The sequence below is a fragment of the Neltuma alba genome, unplaced genomic scaffold (assembly GCF_004799145.2).
Source record: "Neltuma alba isolate B1F8T4 unplaced genomic scaffold, ASM479914v2 tig00010885_pilon, whole genome shotgun sequence".
Classification (NCBI taxonomy): domain Eukaryota; kingdom Viridiplantae; phylum Streptophyta; class Magnoliopsida; order Fabales; family Fabaceae; genus Neltuma; species Neltuma alba.
The window spans coordinates 182,583-196,430 of record NW_021635673.1 but is presented as its reverse complement, the minus strand read 5'-3'; positions in this window follow the sequence as shown (position 1 = coordinate 196,430).

The window sequence follows — 13,848 nt, the reverse complement described above, 5'->3', positions numbered from 1 at the left end:
GAACTTAGCCTACTTGTGTGCTTGAGATGGATACTTGTGTGTTGACATTGCTTGGTGATGCTTTGATATATGCATGATGAAATGTTGCCCTGTTTCTTGTATAATTCATGGCCATGTGTGTATGAAATATTGAGCATGAAAGCATAGCATTTTATAAGCATAAAAACTGTCATTTTAATGCCAAGCATGTCATCCACCACACAATTATCTTGCATGCATAATGGGTGTAGTTTGCTACTGAGATTTTTCCTAAAATCTCACCCGTTCTATATTTAAATACACGATTGCATTATCAAGAGGCAAGGTAAAGGAATGGAGATGCAAAGGAAAAGCTTATGTATTGGTTAGAACTATGAATATATGTGCCTTGAATTTTATGGCTTGTAATTATTGTGAATAGATGTAATGTTAAATGATAATGATGGCATGTATAATTAGTGATGATGATGTTTGGAAATGGTTAGTGTATTGATGGAATGAAATTATACACGGAAAGAATTAATTATGAATGATTAATGCAAGTGGGGGGATAAGTTATCCCTAAATAAGTCACAAAATTATGACAAAGTAGAAGTGAGGAAAATGAACGAATATGCCCATGAAATTTAGTAAGAATCTAGAGCACATCATAGGCTTGGTAGATTACTTAAATTGGATGTGTATGCTAAAAGTTATGATTGCTTAAAGGTGGGGCATAGAATCTAGGAAACACTGTTTTGACCAATTGAACAGTAAAGTTTACAAATAAACTGTATGAATTAAAAAGGAATAAGTCAAGATTTATATTTTTCCCGTGTAGAGAACATAAAGAGCTTCAAATAGATTTTTGAATCACCCCAATATGATTTTTCTATAATTAGTTATAAATTTTCAAAATTGGACCAAAAATCTGGAATTAACTAGCAACAGTAATTTGACAAATTCAATGCAAGTTTTCAATCTATGGGCTTGTTTCGTGAATTACTTGAACCATAATACTTTCGAAAAGCATGCTAAAATGGGTTTAAGGGTGGATATTTCAGGAGTCCCAAAAGTTTTCTAAAAGGACAAGAGGATTCTAAGAGACTAAATCATAAAGGAAGAGTTTTCTGGAATCATGAGAAATGCTAGTTAGAAACTTTGATGAATTCTTAAGGGCTCAAGTATGTGAATTGGAGATGATTAAGAGCCAAAGATTATGCTACAAAGCTCAGTGAGATGATTCTTGCACTACTACAAAATATATATTTTAGGTCTCTCTTTTTCGTTGGTTTTTAAAAACTTAAAAAAAAAAGATCATTATTTTCATCTATTATAAAGAAATAGACGAGTATATTCTAATTAGAGTTGGTAATATGTATTGAGCCCGCGGGTTCAACCCTCTAACCTGCCAAGAAGTGGCAGGTTGGATTGATAAAAATTAGACTCGTTTTAAAACGGATCTTTTTAGCTTGTAACCGCCAAAACTGAACCTACGGCGGGCTAACCCGCAGGGTTGGCGGGCCGGTCCCTTTTTTTTAATTTTTTTATTTTTTTAAAATTTTTTTCCTCCCTTAAATATAATTATTTTTACTTATTTAGTCCTTTGTCTCATTCTTATTATTTAAAATTATCATAATGTAATATATCTCTTACTTTATATTATCAATTTTACTTATGGCAAAGTTAATTGAGCAAAAAGAAGGTGATTCTACTTATGAAGCTTAACCAAATAATTTCACATCTTCATATCATTCTTTTAATTATATCAACATTGAATGGTAGCTCATGGTTGAGCACTTTATAGTGATTTGTAACATTGTGTTGTGTTTGTATTATTATTAATTTAGATTTGTTATGTTTTAATTTGGGATGTATGTTTAATCATTTAGGATGATGTATCATGTATACTATAGTAATATTTTGGAATGTTTAGAACTTTAGATTTTATATTTTATTTATGATAATTTCTATATACATATTTTATTTTAAGTGTGTAAGAATTAGAATAAATTTTATTAAAAAAAACAAAAGGTATAAATTTTTTTTAAAAAAAAGTAGCGGGTTGGCGGGCCTAACCTGCCAACTCACCCTGACGGGTTGGGTTAGAAAAATATTAGCTCGCTAGAAGTTGGTCTTTTGGGACCAGCCCGTCAGTCTTTGAGCCCGTTATGTATCAACCCATAACTGGCGGGCTGGTCCACTGATTCTAAATTTCTAACATATTCCTCTGTTACACGATAACAGACATACTTGTCTGCTAATCAAAACAAACTAATATATTTGGCATGTACTCGTGTGTTACTTGGGGCAGACAAGTATGTTAGTTTATCCTCGTCTGTTTCAGACACAGACGAATATATATTTATGTCCTGGGCGCTAAATTTTTTTCTTTTTTTCTGATCTTCTTAGCCGTGTTTTTTTTAGTCTTTAGATCTCTTCCCTGTTTTTTCTTCTTCTTCAGCAATATAATCTAGAACCCTCAACTCCTCACCCACTCTCTCAGTCTTCACTTTTTTTCCTCACTCCCTCTCCATCCTTAACCATCTAGAGCCTTCAACTTTCGCTATCCTTAACTTGCCGTCTGGCCCGTCTCTTCTGCCCGATCCTCATCGTGTTCATCGGTTTTATCTTCATCTTCGTCCGTTCTCCTCCGTCTTTCTTTAATCTCACTTCTCTCTTCACCAGTGTAAACTATTATGGATAGGATATGGCCACAGAAGCTTTTTCCTTGCCGATGATTGAAGAAGTAGAAATAGATGATGATCCTATGAGAAGACCAAAAGCGCCCAAGTTCGTGGACTTTACCATACTGGAGATTCGGCATTCTCATGATGATTGCTACTGATTCTACTTGTGTGTTGGTAATTTATTTTCCTAGCCGCATCCCATGAGTTTATTGGAAATTAGGTTTTTTGATCAGTTTGAAACAACTCTAAAATTTACAAATATATCAAGTCTGAGTGGTATGGACAAAGTTTAAGACCTCAGGGATAGCTTAGAAGTAGAAGTTTTGGATTTATATTAAGGAACATTAATAATTTTGATTGGAAATTATAGTTTGATATACAAGTTGCTCTGAAATTCGACTGTGTTAGTATAAATCTGTGTCAGACTTGTATCATTTTCTATGTTTTTTTCATCTGCAACTCTCTGTCAGATTTTTTTTCCCAGTAGAGACAGGAATTTGTAATGATGTATATTTTTCCCTCAAAAGAATTCATCTGCCACCTAATCCTCAAATTTTGAAGCTCTTTCACGTAAAAGAGGTAAAAATAATGTTGAAGATGGATATGATACCATATTCTTTCCGGTAAATATTTTGTTCACCTTATTTTTTGTTACTTTTTTACAAGAATATTGTGGAGGACCATGATTCAATCCTCTTTCATTACTTTTATGAGGTGCCTATATGTTCGAACTGTTAACTAGTAGCTGCATTGTTTTGTTGAGGGATTGATAAAATAGGATCTGGTCTCTTATGGTTCGAACATGATACCAAACTTCATTTTTTAGTTACTTGTTCGTGCAAGATGGATTTGTGCTGTTTGATTGATTCTTAAGCATGATATGAGCTTCTAATAGTTGATTAGGAGGCAGGTATATTTAATGGACACAATGGGTTAAATACGTTTAGAATTTGCCCATGGTATTGACCTGAATGTTTCTGTCATTTTAATTATAATTTTAATGCTGCTTTGAATTTTCTATTGATTTTCCACAAATCTAAGAAGCTGAGGCATGCTTCTAGCATCTTCATTCATTTGTTTCATTGACAGATATCGGAAGGAGTTTGCCTTTGTGTTCATGGTAGGTGTTTTGGTTTCTCTTAGCCTTCACCTAGTCTGATGTCTAAATTGTCCATTCTATTAAGCCATTCTTAATTGTTATTTTAAGCAAAAATACTCAAAAGGTTGGCTGGTACCTCCATAAAACAATTATTACCAAGAAATTGATGACATAATAAGGTGCATTCTTTTAAGGGTGTTTAATGCCTTCATGTTTATTTTGGATTAGGATTGTCTCTTTCGAACTTGTGGTATTTAATGAGTAGTGTCTCTCTTAAATATCATTGGTAGACATATTTTGGACACTAGTTTCTTGCTATTTTGATATAGGACTATCTCTTTAAATTGATCGCATTGCTTGATGACTTTATGAGGTAGGATTGTGATCGTCCTGTGGGTAATCTCTTTGAGATTTCTCAACTTTGTTCTATGCATGTCCAAATGATCTTGTACTGTTCCAATCTTTTAGTTTTCTCTTCCCATATAAATTTTACATTCGCTTGGCAAGCATGTCTATGTGAATCCAATTTGTAGTTCATAACACTACATGTTTAAATGTTTTTGGTTATGTTAGATCTCTATTTTATTGTTTCAATTTGATCTGAACTTCTTTAATTATGCTGGAACAAGGACCCTCTGTTTTTATTTTAAACTGTTAAGCTCTTGAGATGTACAGAGGTGCCATTTTCTGAAATGGAATGCACAAGTGCCTGCTTTCCCCCCCTCCAGACTATTGAAGTAATCACATAAAGGCCTACCCAGGTTTTTCCCCCCAATCACTCAACTTGTTATTTGAAATATTGTAATAAACAGCTAAGGGAGTAGATATTCTGGATTTCTGCTACTTTATGAATGTATTCTATTGCTAATTGTTAGAAGCCGTGATCCTCTCCCCCATCTTCTCCCTTGATTTTCTCTATTAATTACCTAGAATAAGTTCCTGATTTCTTGTGATATTGCATTATTACTGATTGATTGTAACCGGATTGCTTACTTCCATCCGGACTCTATAAATTGTACTCAAGTCATATGAAATAATAAGCATGAGTGAATTTTCACACTCCTCAAATATGGTATCAGAGCACTGGGTTCGGTCTGAACCCAGAAAGGCTCCTTAAACGTCTGTTGTGAGCCAGAGAGAGAGGGACAGTGAGGGGAGAGAGAGAGAGAGTGGGCGTCCTCAACTGGTGCAAGAAGAGCTGCGTGGACGACACCACCCCTCCAGTCCTCACCGGCGTCCCTTGATCGGCCCGTCCCCAAAAGCCGACGTCGAACGGAGCTGCGGTGACTCTCACGCGCCGTCACACACTCTGTGCGTGAAGTCCACGTGCCACCACGCCCCTGTCACTGTTCCATCGCGTGAAGCCCACGCGCCGCCACCAGAGACCTCCAGTACCTTCCAGAGACCAGAAAATGGATGACCTAGAATTCCCACCACTGTTTGGATCTGTTCGCAATATTCCAAGGGTCCTCATGTCCGGTACATCTTCTAATACTCAAGCTACTCCTTCTAAAAACTCCACTGCAGAATCAGATTTGACAATAGCCACTGAACCTCAAGCTATGGGGGTAGCTCACAAACTTAATGGTAAGCAACTATCTCCAATGGTCTCAAAGTGTATTAATGTATCTGCGTGGGAAGCGTAAGGAGAAGTATATCAATGGAGAAGCACAACAACCTTCACATAATGACCCCAAATTTGACACCTAGTTCGCTGAAAATAATCAGGTGATGTCTTGGTTGTGCAATTCAATGACCCTCGAAATCAGTGAAGGATACCTTCTTGCAAGCACAGCCAAGGAAATTTGGGATGCTGCTAAGCGGACCTACTCTACCCTCGACAACACTGCAGCCTTATTAGATCTCAAGAGGCAACTCAAAGATCTGAAGCAAGGCAACTTAACTGTAACACAATACTACAGTACTTGACAAAGATATGGCAGCAATTGGATCTCTTTGAAGTACATCCTTGGAAGGATATAGATGATGCTAATTACTACAGACAATTGGTGGAAAAGGGACGAACATATGACTTTCTGTTGGGCTTGAATGATGTGTTTGAAGAAGTGAGGAGGAGAATTATGGGACTGAAACTGCTGCCATCCCTATTTGAAGTCTTCAGTATGGTTAAGTTCGAAGAAAGCCGAAGACACCTCACCCAAGGTAACCTGACCCCAGCAGAGGGCTCGGCATTGGTGACGAGAGGGTTCCAGACATCAGAGGGGCCTGAGAAGAAAGGGAACAAGTGGTGCAATCATTGTAACAAGAGAGGCCACACTAGAGATGAATGTTGGAAACTACATGGAAAACCAACCCAAGGAAAGCAGAAACAACGAGAAGATAGAAAGAGCCACCACACCTCATCTGAAGAAAGAGGTGATGATGGAGACCAGTTGACCAGAGAAGAGCTTCAAATGCTTCGTAAGATACTTGAAAAACAAAACAAGTCAAAATCTGTTCCCAATGTGAACTTGATACAGTCAGATAACTCCATTATAGCCCTTAATGCAATGGTAACTAGTGATGAGACTTGGATTATTGACTCCGGTGCTACAGATCACATGACTGGTAATAAGTCCTTCTTCAAATCCCTCAAATATTGCCATGAGAACCTTAGGGTAAAAGTAGCAACTGGACTATATACTAAAGTTGAGGGTGTTGGCATTGTGGCTCTATCTGAAGATCTGGAAATCCATAATGTTTTGTTTGTCTCTGCTCTTACTTGCAATCTTATTTCTCTGAGCAAATTAACTAAAGGGCACGTATGTCGGGTGATCTTTGATGATGTTAAATGTGTTTTTCAGGATTCGATCTCGGGGAGGAAGATTTTGACTGCTAAAGAATGGGATGGACTCTACTACTTTGAAGGAAAGGATATGAAGATAGCAGGAGCAAAGAAAGCTATGGTTAGCTCCAATTCTCAGAATAAAAATGTAATGTTGTGGCATCTAAGATTAGGCCACCAGCTTTGATTATATGAAGCATGTGTTTCCAACTTTATTCAATAAAAATTCTTCTCCTTTCCAATGTGAAACGTGCCAAATTGCAAAACAAACTCGCGCCTCTTATCCCAAACATACTTACAAACCTACTGCCCCGTTCACAATGATCCATACCGACATTTAGGGACCTGCCAAAACCAACACCCGAACAGGCACAAGGTGGTTTATCACATTCATAGATGATCACACCCGGGTCACATGGGTTTACCTTATGAAAGAGAAATCCGAAGCCTTAAAAATTTTCAAAAACTTTTGCTCGTTTGTGAGAACCCAATTCCAAACTCCCATCAAAGTTTTGAGAAGTGACAATGCCAAAGAATACGTGAGTGGAGCCTTTAGGGAATTTCTTGAGCAGGAAGGAATCCATCACCAAACCTCATGTGTCTATACCCCCCAACAAAATGGAATTGCTGAGCGAAAGAATAGACATCTTTTAGAAGTAATCCGAGCTATTATGATGGAAAGAAACGTTCTGAATATGTTTTGGGGAGATGCTGTACTAACCGCAGCTTACCTTATCAATCGCATGGCCTCCAAAATCCTCCATTTCAGTACCCCTATTCAGAAATTCCTCGAGACTTACCCCACCTCACCTATCATCAATTCCATTCCCCAAAAGATCTTTGGGTGTGTTGTCTTTGTTCATAAACATAATGGAGGCAAACTAGGTGCTAGAGCAGAAAAATGTATTTTCCTCGGGTATTCCTCCACCAAAAAGGGTATAAGTGTTATAGTCCACTACCAGAAAACTCATCATCTCCAAAGATACCGTCTTTTACGAGGATGACGCTTACTACCCCAAATTACCCATTCAGGGGGAGCACTATGGAGTAGAATGGCTAATTACACTGAACCTATAACCACCTCCAACCTACCTCTTAACCCTCTTGAATCTTCCACACCTCAAGAAGAAATCCCTGAACCAGAATCACAAACCCCTAGTCCTACACCTTCTCCAAAACACCAAAACACCACAAACACTCCTCACCCAATGGAAACCAATGCTGAAATTGATGCAGGGGTGACAGAGTACTCAAGTCTCAATCAGGTAGTAGGGTTCCTTCCATTCCAAGGCAGCAACATGATTCCAATCCGGAGTTGGATCCTGAAGAGCTGGGATGGCCTATTGCACTCAGAAAGGGGGTAAGATCGTGTACTCAACATCCTATTCAAAAATTTGTCTCCTATGGCAATTTATCTGTGCGAATGCAAACCTTTGTAGTGAATAGCTCACAGGTGAAGATTCCAGAAACATTTCAACAGGCTATGACAGATCCTAATTGGAAACATGCTGCATATGAGGAGTTAAGAGCCTTAAAGGAAAACAACACGTGGGATATTACCACACTTCCTAAGGGCAAGAAAGCAGTGGGCTGCAGGTGGATCTTCACCCCTAAATTCAATCCTGATGGAAGCATCAACAAGTACAAAGGAAGATTAGTGGCTAAAGGGTACACTCAAACCTATGGGATTGATTATCAAGAAACGTTTGCTCCTGTGGCAAAATTCAACACCATCCAGGTACTCCTATCCCTTGCTGCTAACCTTGACTGTCTCTACATCAGCTAGACGTGAAGAATGCTTTCCTAAATGGAGATTTGGAGGAGGAAGTATACATGGAAATTCCAGATGGAGTAATAGCTCCACCCAACTCAGTTTGAAAATTGAAGAAATCATTGTATGGCCTGAAACAGTCTCCACGAGCTTGGTTCGACAGGTTTGCCAAAGCGATCAAAAGGTTTGGTTACATTCAAGGACAAGCTGATCACACTCTTTTCGTCAAACACAGTGATGGAAAGGTAACGATCCTAATTGTGTATGTGGATGATATAGTCATAACTGGCAGTGATGAGTTTTCTATCTCACATCTCAAGAAAGCCCTGGCTAGGGAATTCCAAGTGAAGGACCTAGGACAAATGAAGTACTTTCTTGGAATGGAAGTTGCTAGATCCAAAAAGGGTATAAGTGTGTCTCAACGAAAGTACACACTTGACTTACTCCACGAAACAGGAATACTAGGAATACTTGGGGCTAAGCCTAGTGAGACCCCTATGGAAGAGTCATGCAATCTAGAAGTGAAACCAAACGGGACACCAGTTAACTCAGAAAGGTACAAAAAACTTGTGGGTAAACTGATCTACTTGACTCATACGAGGCCTGATATTAGCTATGCAGTTGGAGTGGTAAGCCAATTTATGCATCAACCCCATGAAGAACACATGGAAGCAGTATATAGAATCCTCACCTACCTCAAACTCAATCCTGGAAGAGGAATATTCTTTCGAAAGGGGAATTCAAGGAGCATAGAGGTCTACACTGATGCAGATCATAGGAGAGCTATGGATAATAGGAGATCAGTCACAGGATACTGCACTTATGTTTGGGGAAACCTAGTCACTTGGCGAAGCAAGAAACAAACAGTAGTCTCAAGGAGCAGTGCTGAAGCTGAGCTAAGAGCTGTAGCCCTTGGGGTATGTGAAGGAATGTGGGTGATTAGACTCCTGAAGGAATTGAGAATTTCCTATGAAGGACCTATGAATCTCTGGTGCGATAATCAAGCCAGCATTGAAATGACCAAAAATCCTGTGTATCACGACCGAACAAAGCATGTTGACATTGATCGGCACTTCATCAAAGAAAAGGTCGAAGATGGCACCATTAACTTGAACTATGTGCGTTCAACTGATCAGATTGCTGACATCATGACCAAGCCATTAGCCAGAGTCAAGTTTGAAGGGCTTCGAAGCAAGCTGGGAATGGTTGACATCTACTCTCCAGCTTGAGGGGGAGTGTTAGAAGCCGTGATCCTCTCCCCCATCTTCTCCCTTGATTTTCTCTATTAATTACCTAGAATAAGTTCCTGATTTCTTGTGATATTGCATTATTACTGATTGATTGTAACCGGATTGCTTACTTCCATCCGAACTCTATAAATTGTACTCAAGTCATATGAAATAATAAGCATGAGTGAATTTTCACACTCCTCAAATACTAATATATTTAGCTTTAATGGTTATCTAATAATTCCGAGAAGCTAGTTTTTGCCCTGAATTTGAAAATTTTCAAGTTCTCTCCATATATCTCCACACATGTGGTTATTTAGATATTTCTTATTGAAAAACTTTATGTGGGAGAAAGGCTATGAGAGGAGAGGAAGCGGTAATTTGACTCACTCATTTGGTGACTGATGTGGTTATTTAGATATTAAAACATTTATGCGCTCTCCGATGTCTTTTGGTAGCGCATAAAACAATTAACTATACGGTGAGGTTGAGCAAGTCTATTATGTTTTAAAGCTACAATTGACCTGCTTTCCAATTGAAAATGAATATTTTGGTTTCCTATTTTGCAAGGCGTGAGTGAGCTTCTTGGGTTATATATTTTGAAAATACAAATTTGACTAGCTTCCAGAATTCATGCTGCATAATTTAGGGCCTATTTGAAAACTCAATTGAGTTGAAAGGGAAGACTTTTGCTTTTAGCAGAGAAAATGAGGGATTTCATTCGTTTTGTTTTAAGAATTGAAAGGTTTTAATGTTCAAGGTGGAGTGAAATCTAGAAAGACCTAAGCACTAGGCACTTGAAAAGCACAGCCGTAAAAATTGCTATTAAGAAATATACATTTACCATTTCTTCTTTTGTTTCATATTTTCAATAGAAGCCCCAAAACCAAGTAGCTCTTTTTCCTAGATTTTTGTTGTCATATGGATACAATGCCCATGGTAGATCTCCTTTTTTTTTTTTTAATTATAGTAGTGTGCTAATTTGGCCAATTGTTTTGTATGCTTCAAGTCTTGTCTTTGAAAATGAGTTTAGCTACGGTACGTACTTATCTGTGGAAGAAAATAGATGACCTAGTTCTAAATTATAAAGTGTTTTAAGGAATGTGACTACATAATGCATGCACATCATAAATGAGTTTAGTGGTTTGAGTTTTGCTTTAGGCCTTTAGAATGGACTAGTTTATTGCAGCTAGTTTGCCTGGGAAATTGTTTTTACGGCATAAAACCTTTGATTGTACAAGTTTTATAGTTCCTCAATAAATAAATATACCCTGCTTTCTACAATTATAGGTTTCTACCATTTATTTGTTGTTTTAGTTTAATTAAAAAAAGCATTATTTTCGTCTGTTGCCCATATCAGATGAAAATATGCCTATTTTCATCTGTTATTATAACAGATGAAAAATAGGGACCTATTTTCATCTATTCTAGCCAAAACAGACACAAATAGGGCCCTATTTTTATCTGTTCTAGCTAGAACAGACAAAAATAGGTGCAGTATATTCGTTTGTACCTAGCGAACAAACGAAAATAGGGACCTATTTTTCGTCTGCTAATAAGAGACGAATAAATACCTATTATCTACGTCTCTTTCATCAACGTCTCCTTCAAAATAGACAAAAAAAGGTCTTTAGAAGTTAGAACAGATGAAATTGAATCTTTTTGTAGAAGTGCTAAGACTTAGGGGTGTTCAAGGCTGGCCCGTCCCGGTCGGCCCGTCCCGGTCTTATTGGGATGGGATGGATCCGTCTCGAAATTTTTCGGGACGGGACAAACCAGGACGAGACAAAAAAGGGACCGGGACGGGACGGGACATGGGACAGGGTCGTCCCGTCCTGGTTCCTTTTTTTTTAATTTTTTTAATTTTTTATATAATATCATTTTTTTCATATTTTTTAAGATTTGAGACTATTGTATGGAACTATGGATATATTTATTTAGAGTTTTTATATTTGTTAATGATTTGAGATTATTGATGATTAGAATTTTTAGCAAGTTTTTATTGTGTTAAAAGCTTTTGTTTAGAGTTTTTAATGACTATTATATGTAATATTTTGAACTTTTGTTTAAGAGTGCCCAAACAAATAAAAAAGATGTTTTTATAATATTTAAGATCAAAAAAATATAATTAAAAAAATCAGATTTTTTTAAAAAATTAAAAAAATTAAAAAAAATTAATAATTTCGGGACGTCCCGGTCCCGTCCCGGATTCGTCCCGTCCTGTCCCGACCGGGACCGGGACAACCCCGGGACGGGCCGGGACACGGGACAGAAAATCTGTCCCGTTACTGTTCATTGGGACGGAACTGGGACGGGCCTGTCCCAGTCCCGATCTGTTCCGTGAACACCCCTACTAAGACTAACCAGAGCACAAACCTAATTGTAAATTCAAAAAGTTTCAGGCAGGAAAAGGGAAGTAATAGAAGGTAAACCCACAAATTCAAAAAAATTCTGAAAAAAATGGGAAATAAGGTTCTAAGGCCTATATGAAGTTAAAAATGATGAAAATATTCCTAAAGCAAATTGATGAAATTCCTAGAGTTTTGACTAATTATGAATATTAGTCAAAATTGAATTATTTAATATACAAGGAGGGATCAAATAATTAGACATAAATGGAGAATAAATACTTGAGATATTATTATAGGATTTAAAAATGATTTTGTCCCCAGAAAGCAAAGAGGTTGGCTTTAACAGAATTTAAAACCTATTTGTATAGTATCAGATGAAAGTCAAAATAAATCGTTTGAGTTAATTTTTTACCTGAAAAAAATAAGAGAAATTTCCCATGATGAAAAGGCAGTATGGGTATCCAGAGATAGATTCTTAAAATTATGGATTAATAGGGAGAATTTGGTCAAGTTTACACTAAAATAAATATTACTAAATATTTTAATGAAATAACAAAAGGAAGAGCATCCGTCTCTCTATATGCATGTTATATATTTGTGATTGAAAAAGAGTGCCAAAATGTAACAACTCGCAAATTTTAACCCTGAAGATGAGAGAATTAAAATAGACCAAGGGCCAATTAGTTCAGAGGGGACATAGATCTCACAATTTTTGAACTAAAACCCGGGCAGAGTCCAGATTGATATTTTTGAAATTCAGTTAAAACAAGATCTGACTGGTCAGCTAGAAATTTTCAAAAATTTAAAGAAAATCATATAAAATAGAATTGAGGGTCAAGTGTAAAGAGTTAAGTGAATTGTTATAAATACCCCTCCCACATTATGAATTTCTACCAAGAGAGGAAACCATAGGGAGGCTTTATTGCTCTTGATTTTAAAGAGAGAAAAGACAACTTCTAGAGAGAAAAAATGCCTACAAGCTTAGAGATTTGTCAAGATAAGCTTCTATCTCTCTTGTGCTTGGTGTGGGGTTATTTTTATGGCATTTTTATATGGTTTGGATGGCCATTTTCCTAGGTGAAAATGCTGGTAAAATTTTTGAAAAAATGGGAGAAAATAGTCAAGGGATTGAAACATAGATTAAACCTTGAAAAGTGTAGAAATTGATTGGTTATGATTGAATTTTGGAAAGAAAATCCAACCTCTAAACCCATGTATTGTTTCAGCCAAGATAAGAAAGTGGCGTTAGAGTTGGATCTAATTCAACTTGATGCTTTCGATATGTTTAAATAATGAAATGGTGTAGGGAAATGAAGTTCAATAGGGAGGAAATCTAAATTGATATTCAGATTCTACATAGAAAATTATGTAGAAATGACCTAAGGGAATTAAAGAATCAAAGCTAGAAATAATAGCTCAAAATTCAAGTAAAAATGGATTAAGGGTTATTATGATGAATGGAATAATAATATGTGATGTCCTATTGTGTTACCAGTAGGTTTGGCATCAAAAGAAAAGGAGATTTGCTAAAGGAGGAGATTGAAGGCAAGAGGATAAGCATTAAAAAAGGTAGTTAGCATTTATTTTTAATGTCACCTTGCATTGTGTTTATTGCTATGTGTATGCTATTTGTTATGCCATGATGTAGATAAGATTATTATGTGATGTTATGTTTAACTCTATGCATAAAATGCCTTAGCTTATGTAATGTTGAATATGTTGAATGAGATAGTATGTTATTCCTTTCCATAGCATGTGCATCAAGGTTAAAGTATGTGATAGCTAGAAACATATGGCATGTAAAACCTTGCTTGTGTGACATTTTAAATGTAATGCTATGCTATTAAGATTCTCATGAATCTTACCCCCCCATTCCAACAATTCCCTAGGGGCTACAACATCCAAAACAAAAGGCAAGGAGGTGATCAATGCTTGAAGAAATATTTGATGTTATAAAATGTTGTA